Source organism: Oncorhynchus tshawytscha, unplaced genomic scaffold, assembly GCF_018296145.1.
Source record: "Oncorhynchus tshawytscha isolate Ot180627B unplaced genomic scaffold, Otsh_v2.0 Un_contig_3359_pilon_pilon, whole genome shotgun sequence".
NCBI classification, from domain to species: domain Eukaryota; kingdom Metazoa; phylum Chordata; class Actinopteri; order Salmoniformes; family Salmonidae; genus Oncorhynchus; species Oncorhynchus tshawytscha.
This window is the reverse complement of record NW_024609482.1, coordinates 83,919-100,000: the sequence shown is the minus strand read 5'-3', so window position 1 is coordinate 100,000 and position 16,082 is coordinate 83,919. Positions and strand designations below refer to the sequence as shown.

General features: G+C 46.6%; 1 pseudogene; it reads left to right on the top strand.

The window, feature by feature from the left end:
- LOC121844951 overlaps nt 1-16,082 on the top strand; it is a 73,122-nt pseudogene that overhangs the window by 48,389 nt on the left and 8,651 nt on the right.

Below are 16,082 nucleotides of genomic sequence, written 5' to 3'. Positions count from 1 at the left end.
ACTATAGCCATCTCTGTTGGCAACACTATAGCCACCTCTAATGACAACACTATAGCCATCTCTAATGACAACACTATAGCCATCTCTAATGACAACACTAACCTCAGCTTTAGCTGAGGGGATTTTAAACTATTGTTTGACCCTCCCTCCCTCCCTCTCCATCTCCATCTCCCTCCCCCATCCCTCTCCCTCCCTCCCTCCCTCCCTCCTCCCTCCCTCCCTCCCTCCCTCCCTCCCTCCCTCCCTCCCTCCCTCCCTCTCCCCCTCCCTCCCTCACTCCCTCCCTCTCTCCCCTCCCTCCCTCCCTCCCTCCCTCCCTCCCTCCCTCCCTCCCTCCAGGGTTTCTTCAGGAGGAGCCAGCAGAGTAATGCAGGGTACTCCTGCCCTCGTCAGAAGAACTGTTTGATTGACAGGACCAGCAGAAACCGCTGCCAACACTGTAGACTGCAGAAATGCCTGACCGTAGGCATGTCACGGGACGGTATGTATATCAGGGTTTAATTGTAATTGTAATTAATAGAAATTGGACCTGTAAAACATTTCATGTTTGTAATGAAATTCAGTATCTTTACATTTCCCAATTAATACAGATAGCATGAAATGTTGACAGCAGGATTTGTTTAAATTGTATTTATTTAACTCGGCAACTCAGTTAAGACGGCCTAGGAACTGTGGGTGAACTGCCTTGATCAGTCTGAAGGACAGATTTGAACCTTCTCAGCTCGGGGATTTGAACTTGCAACCTTCCGGTTACTAGTCCAATGCTCTAACCACTAGGCTACCCTGCCACCCCAATCTTAAAACATAATAAACTTGTATTTCTATATTTCCAGTCTAAACAGTCACATGATCAGACTGAAAGCCTGAGGGAATTGAATTCAAATTGGAATGTGTGGAATTGTTGTGGATAATATTGAATTGAGAATGGAATTCTTGGAATTTACCTAACATTGGAATTGAGAGGAATTATCTCTGAAAGACGGACTTGGAATTTGAACAGAAATACATTGAACTTACAGGGAGCGAGAATTGATGAAAAATTGAATTTGTGGAACTAACCACGATGCATAGGCACACTGTAAAAATGAATGCACGCACACACACACACACACACACACACACACACACACACACACACACACACACACACACACACACACACACACACACACACACACACACACACACACAGACACACAGACACCCACACACACACACACACACACACACACACACACACCGACACACACCGACACACACCGACACACACACACACTGGATTATGAGTCCACTTCGTCCGTCTTCATTTACCTCCTCAGAGAGGTCAAGTTCTCACACAACGCTATTGTTCAATTAAATAACCTTCGTCAATGTCTCTCCATGTCCCCACAGCGGTGAAGTTTGGCCGTATGTCCAAGAAGCAGAGAGACAGCCTGTATGCTGAGGTCCAGAAGCACCGTCTCCAGCAGGCCCAGCAGCTGCAGAGAGACCACCATCCCCAGAACCCGGGGGAGGTCGAGCCTCTCTCTCCCCACTACGGTCTCACCGACCTCCCGGAAGACCTGGAGGTCGGGTACATGGAGGAAAACAGCCCTGGGGGTAACGGCCCAGCCTCCAAGGGGGCTCTGACTCGGGAGGAGTGGGGGGGTTCTACCTGGACATTCAGCCGTCTCCTGATCAGTCTGGTCTGGATATTAACGGTATAAAACCGGAGCCTCTTTGTGATTATGGTTCCAACCAGGGTTTCTTCCCCTACTGTTCCTTCACCAACGGAGAGACGTCTCCCACAGTATCTATGGCTGAGCTAGGTGAGTGGAGAGAGGGGGAGGGAGGGAGAGAGGGAGGGAGAGACGTCTCCCACAGTATCTATGGCTGAGCTAGGTGAGTGGAGAGAGGGGGAGGGAGGGAGAGAGGGAGGGAGAGACGTCTCCCACAGTATCTATGGCTGAGCTAGGTGAGTGGAGAGAGGGGGAGGGAGGGAGAGAGGGAGGGAGAGACGTCTCCCACAGTATCTATGGCTGAGCTAGGTGAGTGGAGAGAGGGGGAGGGAGGGAGAGAGGGAGGGAGAGACGTCTCCCACAGTATCTATGGCTGAGCTAGGTGAGTGGAGAGAGGGGGAGGGGAGGGAGAGAGGGAGGGAGAGACGTCTCCCACAGTATCTATGGCTGAGCTAGGTGAGTGGAGAGAGGGGGAGGGAGGGAGGGAGGGAGGGAGGGAGAGACGTCTCCCACAGTATCTATGGCTGAGCTAGGTGAGTGGAGGGAGGGAGGGAGGGAGGGAGGGAGGGAGGGAGGGAGGGAGGGAGAGAGAGGGAGGGAGGGAGGGAGGGAGGGAGGGAGGGAGGGAGGGAGAGACGTCTCCCACAGTATCTATGGCTGAGCTAGGTGAGTGGAGAGAGGGGGAGGGAGGGAGAGAGGGAGGGAGAGACGTCTCCCACAGTATCTATGGCTGAGCTAGGTGAGTGGAGGGAGGGAGGGAGGGAGGGAGGGAGAGGGAGGGAGAGAGGGAGGGAGGGAGGGAGGGAGGGAGGGAGGGAGGGAGGGAGGGAGGGAGGGAGGGAGGGAGGGAGGGAGGGAGGGAGAGAGAGAGAGAGACGTCTCCCACAGTATCTATGGCTGAGCTAGGTGAGTGGAGAGAGGGGGGGAGGGAGGGGGGAGGGAGGGAGGGAGGGAGGGAGGGAGGGAGGAGGGAGGGAGGGAGGGAGGGAGGGAGGGAGGGAGGGAGGGAGGGAGGGAGGGAGGGAGGGAAAGGATGAGGTAAGGTTTGGGATGGGAGGGTGGGAGGGAGGAAGGGAAGGGATGAGGTAAGATGTGGGATGGGGGAGGCAGGGAGGGATGAGGTAAGGTTTGGAAGGGAGGGAGGGGTAAAGAGGGAGACAACAAGAAGAACGAGAGAGGGATATAGAGAGGTAAAGAAGAGAAAGGATGGAGCGAACAGAGAGCACAACCGTGGGGCAAAACAAAGGTGGTTTAAAATAGCAGGAGGCTGCAAACTCATCTTCAGAGCTCATTAGAACATAGTCTGGTTAATTAGCATTGTGTTAATTAGCTCCTATTGGGAACCAAAGGGGCACATGTTCAGGGAAATCAGTGATGTTCTTCTTCAAACAAAACTATTTCTCATTGTATCCTCTTCCCCTTCACTGTAGGAAATATGTCCCTTTGTTTTATGTTAAATGATTGTATGAACATATGAACATATGTAGTATTCTCTATTGTAGATCAACCAGCACCAACATAGTGGACAGAATAGTAAAAAATACTGTCTGGGTCAATACCAGAATAGGAAAATACTGTCTGGGTCAATACCAGAATAGTAAAATACTGTCTGGGTCAATACCAGAGTAGTAAAATACTGTCTGGGTCAATACCAGAGTAGTAAAATACTGTCTGGGTCAATACCAGAGTAGGAAAATACTGTCTGGGTCAATACCAGAATAGGAAAATACTGTCTGGGTCAATACCAGAATAGTAAAATACTGTCTGGGTCAATACCAGAGTAGTAAAATACTGTCTGGGTCAATACCAGAATAGTAAAATACTGTCTGGGTCAATACCAGAATAGTAAAATACTGTCTGGGTCAATACCAGAATAGTAAAATACTGTCTGGGTCAATACCAGAATAGTAAAATACTGTCTGGGTCAATACCAGAATAGTAAAATACTGTCTGGGTCAATACCAGAGAAGTAAAATACTGTCTGGGTCAATACCAGAGTAGTAAAATACTGTCTGGGTCATGACAGAATAGTAAAATACTGTCTGGGTCATACCAGAATAGTAAAATACTGTCTGGGTCAATACCAGAATAGTACAATACTGTCTGGGTCAATACCAGAATAGTAAAATCGTTTGGAATCGTTTGGAATCGATTGGAATACTCGGACCAAAGCGCAGCGCGATATGGGTTCCACATATTAATTTGAGTGAAACGCACAAAACAAGAACGAACAAACGAAACGTGATGCAAATGAAGTGATCACAGGCAACAACACATAAACAAGATCCCACAAAACACTGTGGGGAAATGGCTAAATATGATCCACAATCAGAGGCAATGATAAACAGCTGCCTCTGATTGGGAACCATACCAGGTCAACATAGAAATAAAAACTAGAACACAACATTGACATAGATATACTAGATCACGCCCTAGTGACACTGGGTCATACCAGAATAGTAAATACTGTCTGGGTCATGGTTAGAGATGATCAACCTCCACTAACAGTATGGAATAGTAAAATACTGTCTGGGTCATGGTTAGAGATGATCAACCACCTCTAACAGTATAGAATAGTAAAATACTGTGTGGGTCATGGTTAGAGATGATCAACCACCTCTAACAGTATAGAATAGTAAAATACTGTCTGAGTCATGGTTAGAGATACTGTCTGTCTGGTCATGGTTAGAGATGATCAACCACCCACTAACAGTATAGAATAGTAAAATACTGTCTGGGTCATGGTTAGAGATGATCAACCTCCACTAACAGTATAGAATAGTAAAATACTGTCTGGGTCATGGTTAGAGATGATCAACCTCCACTAACAGTATAGAATAGTAAAATACTGTCTGGGTCATGGTTAGAGATGATCAACCACCTCTAACAGTATAGAATAGTAAAATACTGTCTGTCATGGTTAGAGATGATCATGATTAGAGATGATCAACCTCCACTAACAGTATAGAATAGTAAAATACTGTCTGGGTCATGGTTAGAGATGATCAACTACCTCTAACAGTATAGAATAGTAAAATACTGTCTGGGTCATGGTTAGAGATGATCAACCACCTCTAACAGTATAGAATAGTAAAATACTGTCTGGGTCATGGTTAGAGATGATCAACCACTTCTAACAGTATAGAATAGTAAAATACTGTCTGGGTCATGGTTAGAGATGTTCAACCACCTCTAACAGTATAGAATAGTAAAATACTGTCTGGGTCATGGTTAGAGATGTTCAACCACCTCTAACAGTATAGAATAGTAAAATACTGTCTGGGTCATGGTTAGAGATGATCAACCTCCACCGTCACTAACAGTATAGAATAGTAAAATACTGTCTGGGTCATGGTTAGAGATGATCAACCACCTCTAACAGTATAGAATAGTAAAATACTGTCTGGGTCATGGTTAGAGATGATCAACCTCCACTAACAGTATAGAATAGTAAAATACTGTCTGGGTCATGGTTAGAGATGATCAACCACCTCTAACAGTATAGAATAGTAAAATACTGTCTGGGTCATGGTTAGAGATGATCAACCTCCACTAACAGTATAGAATAGTAAAATACTGTCTGGGTCATGGTTAGAGATGATCAACCACCTCTAACAGTATAGAATAGCAGAACAGTAGGGTCGGAAGAATTTCCCTTTATTGAAACAATGTTGCTGTGTTGTTACACATGTGAGCTCTGCCTAAATGCTGACCCATATTCTACCCTTTTCCCCCTGCTGGGCAGAGCCAAGAAAAGCCAAGGCCAAATGTGCTGGAAAGAACCATGTAAAAAAAACACAAAAAGAACAGACCATTCAGTATAGTTCAGGTCGGCACCATAATGTGAAAAGGATTCCACTGTGGTCTATCCAGCTCTTGAAGTTGTCCTTGACCAATCGTGGTCCAGCTCTTGACGTTGTCCTTGACCAATCGTGGTCCAGCTCTTGACGTTGTCCTGGACCAATCGTGGTCCAGCTCTTGACGTTGTCCTGGACCAATCGTGGTCCAGCTCTTGACGTTGTCCTTGACCAATCGTGGTCCAGCTCTTGACCTTGTCCTGGACCAGTCGTGTTCCAGCTCTTGACGTTTTCCTTGACCAATCGTGGTCCAGCTCTTGATGTTGTCCTGGACCAGTCGTGTTCCAGCTCTTGACGTTGTCCTTGACCAATCGTGGTCCAGCTCTTGACGTTGTCCTGGACCAGTCGTGTTCCAGCTCTTGACGTTGTCCTTGACCAATCGTGGTCCAGCTCTTGACGTTGTCCTGGACCAATCGTGGTCCAGCTCTTGACGTTGTCCTGACCAATCGTGGTCCAGCTCTTGACCTTGTCCTGGACCAGTCGTGTTCCAGCTCTTGACGTTTTCCTTGACCAATCGTGGTCCAGCTCTTGATGTTGTCCTGGACCAGTCGTGTTCCAGCTCTTGACGTTGTCCTTGACCAATCGTGGTCCAGCTCTTGACGTTGTCCTGGACCAGTCGTGTTCCAGCTCTTGACGTTGTCCTTGACCAATCGTGGTCCAGCTCTTGACGTTGTCCTGGACCAATCGTGGTCCAGCTCTTGACGTTGTCCTGGACCAATCGTGGTCCAGCTCTTGACGTTGTCCTGGACCAATCGTGGTCCAGCTCTTGACGTTGTCCTGGACCAATCGTGGTCCAGCTCTTGACGTTGTCCTGGACCAATCGTGGTCCAGCTCTTGACCTTGTCCTGCTGTTCTCTCCTGTAGAACACCTAGGCCAGAACATCTCCAAGTCCCACCAGGAGACGTGTCAGTACCTGAGGGAGGAGCTACAGAGCATGACCTGGCAGGCCTTCCTCCAGGAGGAGATAGAGACCTACCAGACGAAGGTAACAATACACACTACCTAGGACACTACCTAGTACACTACACACTACCTAGTACACTACCTAGTACACTACACACTACCTAGTACACTACCTAGTGCACTACCTAGTACACTACCTATAGTACACTACATACTACCTAGTACACTACCTAGTACACTACAGACTACCTAGTACATACCTAGTGCACTACCTAGTACACTACCTATAGTACACTACATACTACCTAGTACACTACCTAGTACATTACACACTACCTAGTACACTCAAAATCAAATCAAATCAAATCAAATTCATTTATATAGCCCTTCGTACATCAGCTGATATCTCAAAGTGCTGTACAGAGACCCAGCCTAAAACCCCAAACAGCAAGCAATGCAGGTGTAGAAGCACGGTGGCTAGGAAAAACTCCCTAGAAAGGCCAAAACCTAGGAAGAAACCTAGAGAGGAACCAGGCTATGTGGGGTGGCCAGTCCTCTTCTGGCTGTGCCGGGTGGAGATTATAACAGAACATGGCCAAGATGTTCAAATGTTCATAAATGACCAGCATGGTCGAATAATAATAAGGCAGAACAGTTGAAACTGGAGCAGCAGCACAGTCAGGTGGAAGTTGAAACTGGAGCAGCAGCATGGCCAGGTGGACTGGGGACAGCAAGGAGTCATCATGTCAGGTAGTCCTGGGGCATGGTCCTAGGGCTCAGGTCAGTTGAAACTGGAGCAGCAGCATGGCCAGGTGGACTGGGGACAGCAAGGAGTCATCATGTCAGGTAGTCCTGGAGCTCAGGTCCTAGGGCTCAGGTCCTCCGAGAGAGAGAAAGAAAGAGAGAAGGAGAGAATTAGAGAACGCACACTTAGATTCACACAGGACACCGAATAGGACAGGAGAAGTACTCCAAATATAACAAACTGACCCCAGCCCCCCGACACATAAACTACTGCAGCATAAATACTGGAGGCTGAGACAGGAGGGGTCAGGAGACACTGTCAGGAGACACTACACTAGCTATAGTACACTATACACTACCTAGTTCACTACCTAGTGCACTACCTAGTACACTACCTATAGTACACTACAGACTACCTAGTACACTACATAGTGCACTACACACTGCCTAGTGTACTACCTAGTACACTACACACTACCTAGTACACTACCTAGTACACTACAGACTACCTAGTACACTACCTAGTGCACTACCTAGTACACTACCTATAGTACACTACATACTACCTAGTACACTACCTAGTACACTACCTAGTACACTACACACTACCTAGTACACTAGCTATAGTACACTACACACTACCTAGTTCACTACCTAGTACACTACCTATAGTACACTACAGACTACCTAGTACACTACATAGTGCACTACACACTACCTAGTGCACTACCTAGTACACTACCTAGTGCACTACCTAGTACACTACACACTACCTAGGACACTACCTAGTACACTACACACTACCTTGTACACTACCTAGTACGATACACACTACCTAGTACACAACCTAGTACGATACACACTACACACTACCTAGTACACTACCTAGTACACTACACACTACCAAGTACACTACTTTTGTTCTCATAGTCCTTTGTCACCCCCCTCTTCCTTCTTCTTTTTCTCTCTCTCTCTCTCTCTCTCTCTCTCGCTCTCTCTCTCTCTCTCGCTCTCTCTGTCTCTCACTCTCTCTCTCTCTCTCTCTCTCTCTCTCTCTCTGTCTCTCTCTCTCTCTCTCGCTCTCTCTGTCTCTCACTCTCTCTGTCTCTCTCTCTCTCTCTCTCTCTCTCTTTTGTCTCTCTCTCTCTCTCTCTCACTCTCACTCTCTCTCTGTCTCTCTCTCTTTGTCTCTCGCTCACTCTCTCTCTGTCCCTCTCTCTCTCTCTCTCTCTCTCTCTCTCTCTCTCTCTCTGTCTCTCTCTCTCTGTCCCTCTCTCTCTGATACTAGCATCAACAATTATGCCTCTTTTAACATTGTTGTTGTTGTTGTTTATGTCAGCCGGAGGAGGTGATGTGGCAGCTGTGTGCCATCAAGATAACGGAGGCCATCCAGTACGTGGTGGAGTTCGCCAAGCGCATCGACGGCTTCATGGAGCTCTGTCAGAACGACCAGATAGTGTTGCTCAAAGCAGGTAGACAAGATGATGGAACGTCTCGTAATGACATCACAATGATCAACCCCCAATCTATGTCCTGTCTACTTATATAAGAAACCCCCAATCTATGTCCTGTCTACTTATATAAGAAACCCCCAATCTATGTCCTGTCTACTTATATAAGAAACCCCAATCTATCTGTCTACTTATATAAGAAACCCCCAATCTATGTACTGTCTACTTATATAAGAAACCCCCAATCTATCTACTGTCTACTGGTATAAGAAACCCCAATCTATGTACTGTCTACTTATATAAGAAACCCCCAATCTATGTCCTGTCTACTTATATAAGAAACCCCCAATCTATGTACTGTCTACTTATATAAGAAACCCCCAATCTATGTACTGTCTACTTATATAAGAAACCCCCCAATCTATGTCCTGTCTACTTATATAAGAAACCCCCAATCTATGTACTCTTCTACTTATATAAGAAACCCCCAATCTATGTACTGTCTACTCTGAAACCCCCAGTGATGTCCTGTTATGTTGTCATAAGAAACCTGTAGTGATGGTTGTGTCTACTTGTTGAAACCCCCCAGTAGTGATGTCCTGTTATGTTAAGAAACCCTCTGACCAGTAGTGATGTTGTGTTGATATTGTGTTGTCTCTGACCATAGTGATGGTGTGTTATGTTGTCTCTCTGACCTGTAGTGATGGTTGTGTTGTTGTTGTCTCTCTGACCAGTAGTGATGGTTGTGTTATGTTGTCTCTCTGACCTGTAGTGATGGTTGTGTTGTTGTTGTCTCTCTGACCAGTAGTGATGGTTGTGTTATGTTGTCTCTCTGACCTGTAGTGATGGTTGTGTTATGTTGTCTCTCTGACCAGTAGTGATGGTTGTGTTGTTGTTGTCTCTCTGACCTGTAGTGATGGTTGTGTTGTCTCTCTGACCTGTAGTGATGGTTGTGTTGTTGTTGTCTCTCTGACCTGTAGTGATGGTTGTGTTGTGTTGTCTCTCTGTAGTGATGGTTGTGTTGTTGTCGTCTCTCTGTAGTGATGGTTGTGTTGTATTGTCTCTCTGACCTGTAGTTATGGTTGTGTTGTTGTCGTCTCTCTGACCTGTAGTGATGGTTGTGTTGTTGTCGTCTCTCTGTAGTGATGGTTGTGTTGTTGTTGTCTCTCCTCAGGGTCTCTTGAGGTGGTGTTCATCAGGATGTGTCGTGCCTTTGACTCTCAGAACAGCACCGTCTACTTTGATGGGAAGTACGCTGGGACCGACGTCTTCAAAGCGTTAGGTGAGTCAGAATGCAACCCAGCGAATCACGTTCATCCCCTTTCAAAGCGTTAGGTGAGTCAGAATACAACCCAGCGAATCACGTTCATCCACTTCAATCTGTAGTTGAGGTTCAGACGTTTCAGAACCATCGATTTAATAGGAGAGGAAGTTGTTCATTAGTATTAGGGACTGTTTTGGACCACCTCTGACTGAATGTCTGGGCCACTAGGGTATGGACTGGAGTGAATGAATGGACCACCTCAAATCAAATCAAATCAAATCAAATTTATTTATATAGCCCTTCGTACATCAGCTGATATCTCAAAGTGCTGTACAGAAACCCAGCCTAAAACCCCAAACAGCAAGCAATGCAGGTGTAGAAGCACGGTGGCTAGGAAAAACTCCCTAGAAAGGCCAAAACCTAGGAAGAAACCTAGAGAGGAACCAGGCTATGTGGGGTGGCCAGTCCTCTTCTGGCTGTGCCGGGTGGAGATTATAACAGAACATGGCCAAGATGTTCAAATGTTCATAAATGACCAGCATGGTCGAATAATAATAAGGCAGAACAGTTGAAACTGGAGCAGCAGCACAGTCAGGTGGAAGTTGAAACTGGAGCAAGCGGCATGGCCAGGTGGACTGGGGACAGCAAGGAGTCATCATGTCAGGTAGTCCTGGGGCATGGTCCTAGGGCTCAGGTCAGTTGAAACTGGAACAGCAGCATGGCCAGGTGGACTGGGGACAGCAAGGAGTCATCATGTCAGGTAGTCCTGGAGCTCAGGTCCTAGGGCTCAGGGTCCTCCGAGAGAGAGAAAGAAAGAGAGGAGAGAATTAGAGAACGCACACTTAGATTCACACAGGACACCGAATAGGACAGGAGAAGTACTCCAGATATAACAAACTGACCCCAACCCCGACACATAAACTACTGCAGCATAAATACTGGAGGCTGAGACAGGAGGGGTCAGGAGACACTGTGGCCCCATCCGAGGTCACCCCGGACAGGGCCAAACAGGAAGGATATAACCCCACCCACTTTGCCAAAGCACAGCCCCCACACCACTAGAGGGATATCTTCAACCACCAACTTACCATCCTGAGACAAGGCTGAGTATAGCCCACAAAGATCTCCGCCACGGCACAACCCAAGGGGGGCGCCAACCCAGACAGGATGACCACAACAGTGAATCAACCCACTCAGGTGACGCACCCCTCCAGGGACGGCATGAGAGAGCCCCAGTAAGCCAGTGACCCAGCCCCTGTAATAGGGTTAGAGGCAGAGAATCCCAGTGGAAAGAGGGGAACCGGCCAGGCAGAGACAGCAAGGGCGGTTCGTTGCTCCAGAGCCTTTCCGTTCACCTTCCCACTCCTGGGCCAGACTACACTCAATCATATGACCCACTGAAGAGATGAGTCTTCAGTAAAGACTTAAAGGTTGAGACCGAGTTTGCGTCTCTGACATGGGTAGGCAGACCGTTCCATAAAAATGGAGCTCTATAGGAGAAAGCCCTGCCTCCAGCTGTTTGCTTAGAAATTCTAGGGACAATTAGGAGGCCTGCGTCTTGTGACCGTAGCGTACGTGTAGGTATGTACGGCAGGACCAAATCAGAGAGATAGGTAGGAGCAAGCCCATGTAATGCTTTGTAGGTTAGCAGTAAAACCTTGAAATCAGCCCTTGCTTTGACAGGAAGCCAGTGTAGAGAGGCTAGCACTGGAGTAATATGATCAAATTTTTTGGTTCTAGTCAGGATTCTAGCAGCCGTATTTAGCACTAACTGAAGTTTATTTAGTGCTTTATCCGGGTAGCCGGAAAATAGAGCATTGCAGTAGTCTAACCTAGAAGTGACAAAAGCATGGATTAATTTTTCTGCATCATTTTTGGACAGAAAGTTTCTGATTTTTGCAATGTTACGTAGATGGAAAAAAGATGTCCTTGAAATGGTCTTGATATGTTCTTCAAAAGAGAGATCAGGGTCCAGAGTAACGCCGAGGTCCTTCACAGTTTTATTTGAGACGACTGTACAACCATTAAGATTAATTGTCAGATTCAACAGAATATCTCTTTGTTTCTTGGGACCTAGAACAAGCATCTCTGTTTTGTCCGAGTTTAATAGTAGAAAGTTTGCAGCCATCCACTTCCTTATGTCTGAAACACATGCTTCTAGCGAGGGCAATTTTGGCTTCACCATGTTTCATTGAAATGTACAGCTGTGTGTCATCCGCATAGCAGTGAAAGTTTACATTATGTTTTCGAATAACATCCCCAAGAGGTAAAATATATAGTGAGAACAATAGTGGTCCTAAAACGGAACCTTGAGGAACACCGAAATTTACAGTTGATTTGTCAGAGGACAAACCATTCACAGAGACAAACTGATATCTTTCCGACAGATAAGATCTAAACCAGGCCAGAACTTGTCCGTGTAGACCAATTTGGGTTTCCAATCTCTCCAAAAGAATGTGGTGATCGATGGTATCAAAAGCGGCACTAAGGTCTAGGAGCACGAGGACAGATGCAGAGCCTCGGTCCGATGCCATTAAAATGTCATTTACCACCTTCACAAGTGCCGTCTCAGTGCTATGACGGGGTCTAAAACCAGACTGAAGCATTTCGTATACATTGTTTGTCTTCAGGAAGGCAGTGAGTTGCTGAGCAACAGCCTTCTCTAAAATTTTTGAGAGGAATGGAAGATTCGATATAGGCCGATAGTTTTTATATTTTCTGGGTCAAGGTTTAGCTTTTTCAAGAGAGGCTTTATTACTGCCACTTTTAGTGAGTTTGGTACACATCCAGTGGATAGAGAGCCGTTTATTATGTTCAACATAGGAGGGCCAAGCACAGGAAGCAGCTCTTTCAGTAGTTTAGTTGGAATAGGGTCCAGTATGCAGCTTGAAGGTTTAGAGGCCATGATTATTTTCATCATTGTGTCAAGAGATATAGTACTAAAACACTTGAGCGTCTCTCTTGATCCTAGGTCCTGGCAGAGTTGTGCAGACTCAGGACAACTGAGGTTTGGAGGAATACGCAGGTTTAAAGAAGAGTCCGTAATTTGCTTTCTAATAATCATAATCTTTTCCTCAAAGAAGTTCATGAATTTATCACTGCTAAAGTGAAAGTCATCCTCTCTTGGGGAATGCTGCTTTTTAGTTAGCTTTGCGACAGTATCAAAAAGGAATTTCGGATTGTTCTTATTTTCCTCAATTAAGTTAGAAAAATAGGATGATCGAGCAGCAGTAAGGGCTCTTCGGTACTGCACGGTACTGTCTTTCCAAGCTAGTCGGAAGACTTCCAGTTTGGTGTGGCGCCATTTCCGTTCCAATTTTCTGGAAGCTTGCTTCAGAGCTCGGGTATTTTCTGTGTACCAGGGAGCTAGTTTCTTATGAGAATTTTTTAAAGTTTTTTTAGTTTTTAGGGGTGCAACTGCATCTAGGGTATTGCGCAAGGTTAAATTGAGATCCTCAGTTAGGTGGTTAACTGATTTTTGTCCTCTGGCGTCCTTGGGTAGGCAGAGGGAGTCTGGAAGGGCATCAAGGAATCTTTGTGTTGTCTGTGAATTTATAGCACGACTTTTGATGTTCCTTGGTTGGGGTCTGAGCAGATTATTTGTTGCAATTGCAAACGTAATAAAATGGTGGTCCGATAGTCCAGGATTATGAGGAAAAACATTAAGATCCACCACATTTATTCCATGGGACAAAACTAGGTCCAGCGTATGACTGTGACAGTGAGTGGGTCCAGAGACATGTTGGACAAAACCCACTGAGTCGATGATGGCTCCGAAAGCCTTTTGGAGTGGGTCTGTGGACTTTTCCATGTGAATATTAAAGTCACCAAAGATTAGAATATTATCTGCTATGACTACAAGGTCCGATAGGAATTCAGGGAACTCAGTGAGAAACACTGTATATGGCCCAGGAGGCCTGTAAACAGTAGCTATAAAAAGTGATTGAGTAGGCTGCATAGATTTCATGACTAGAAGCTCAAAAGACGAAAACGTCATTTTTTTTTTTGTAAATTGAAATTTGCTATCGTAAATGTTAGCAACCCCTCCGCCTTTGCGGGATGCACGGGGGATATGGTCACTAGTGTAGCCAGGAGGTGAGGCCTCATTTAAAACAGTAAATTCATCAGGCTTAAGCCATGTTTCAGTCAGGCCAATCACATCAAGATTATGATCAGTGATTAGTTCATTGACTATAATTGCCTTTGAAGTAAGGGATCTAACATTAAGTAGCCCTATTTTGAGATGTGAGGTATCATGATCTCTTTCAGTAATGACAGGAATGGAGGTGGTCTTTATCCTAGTGAGATTGCTAAGGCGAACACCGCCATGTTTAGTTTTGCCCAACCTAGGTCGAGGCACAGACACGGTCTCAATGGTGATAGCTGAGCTGACTACACTGACTGTGCTAGTGGCAGACTCCACTATGCTGGCAGGCTGGCTAACAGCCTGCTGCCTGGCCTGCACCCTATTTCATTGTGGAGCTAGAGGAGTTAGAGCCCTGTCTATGTTGGTAGATAAGATGAGAGCACCCCTCCAGCTAGGATGGAGTCCGTCACTCCTCAGCAGGTCAGGCTTGGTCCTGTTTGTGGGTGAGTCCCAGAAAGAGGGCCAATTTTCTACAAATTCTATCTTTTGGGAGGGGCAGAAAACAGTTTTCAACCAGCGATTGAGTTGTGAGACTCTGCTGTAGAGCTCATCACTCCCCCTAACTGGGAGGGGGCCAGAGACAATTACTCGATGCCGACACATCTTTCTAGCTGATATGCACGCAGAAGCTATGTTGCGCTTGGTGATCTCTGACTGTTTCATCCTAACATCGTTGGTGCCGACGTGGATAACAATATCTCTATACTCTCTACACTCGCCAGTTTTAGCTTTAGCCAGCACCATCTTCAGATTAGCCTTAACGTCGGTAGCCCTGCCCCCGGGTAAACAGTGTACACCTCTGACTGAATGGCTGGGCCCTACTAGGATATGGACTGGACTGACTGAATGGCTGGGCCACTAGGATATGGACTGGACTGACTGAATGGCTGGGCCACTAGGGTATGGACTGGACTGACTGAATGGACCACCTCTGACTGAATGGCTGGGCCACTAGGATATGACTGGGCTGACTGAATGGACCACCTCTGACTGAATGGCTGGGCCACTAGGATATGGACTGGACTGACTGAATGGACCACCTCTGACTGAATGGCTGGGCCACTAGGATATGGACTGGACTGACTGAATGGCTGGGCCACTAGGATATGGACTGGACTGACTGAATGGCTGGGCCACTAGGGTATGGACTGGACTGACTGAATGGCTGGGCCACTAGGATATGGACTGGGCTGACTGAATGGACCACCTCTGACTGAATGGCTGGGCCACTAGGATATGGACTCGACTAACTGAATGGCTGGGCCACTAGGATATGGACTGGACTGACTGAATGGCTGGGCCACTAGGATATGGACTGGACTGACTGAATGGCTGGGCCACTAGGATATGGACTGGACTGACTGAATGGCTGGGCCACTAGGATATGGACTGGACTGACTGAATGGACCACCTCTGACTGAATGGCTGGGCCACTAGGATATGGACTGGACTGACTGAATGACTGGGCCACTAGGATATGGACTGGACTGACTGAATGGCTGGGCCACTAGGATATGGATTGGACTGACTGAACTCCAAAGCAATGCATGCCAGGTGACGTCTGTTCAGATCATGATGTCCTGCTCTGTGTCCTGTGTTGTTGTGATATTTGACACATAACTACTCCTGTCTCTCTGTGTGTCTGACAGACTGTGATGTTCTGACCCACATAACTACTCCTGTCTCTCTGTGTGTCTGACAGACTGTGTTGTTCTGATCCACATAACTTCTCCTCTCTCTCTGTGTGTCTGACAGACTGTGTTGTTCTGATCCACATAACTACTCCTGTCTCTCTGTGTGTCTGACAGACTGTGTTGTTCTGACCCACATAACTACTCCTGTCTCTCTGTGTGTCTGACAGACTGTGTTGTTCTGGTCCACATAACTACTCCTGTCTCTCTGTGTGTCTGACAGACTGTGATGTTCTGACCCACATAACTACTCCTGTCTCTCTGTGTGTCTGACAGACTGTGATGTTCTGACCCACATAACTTCTC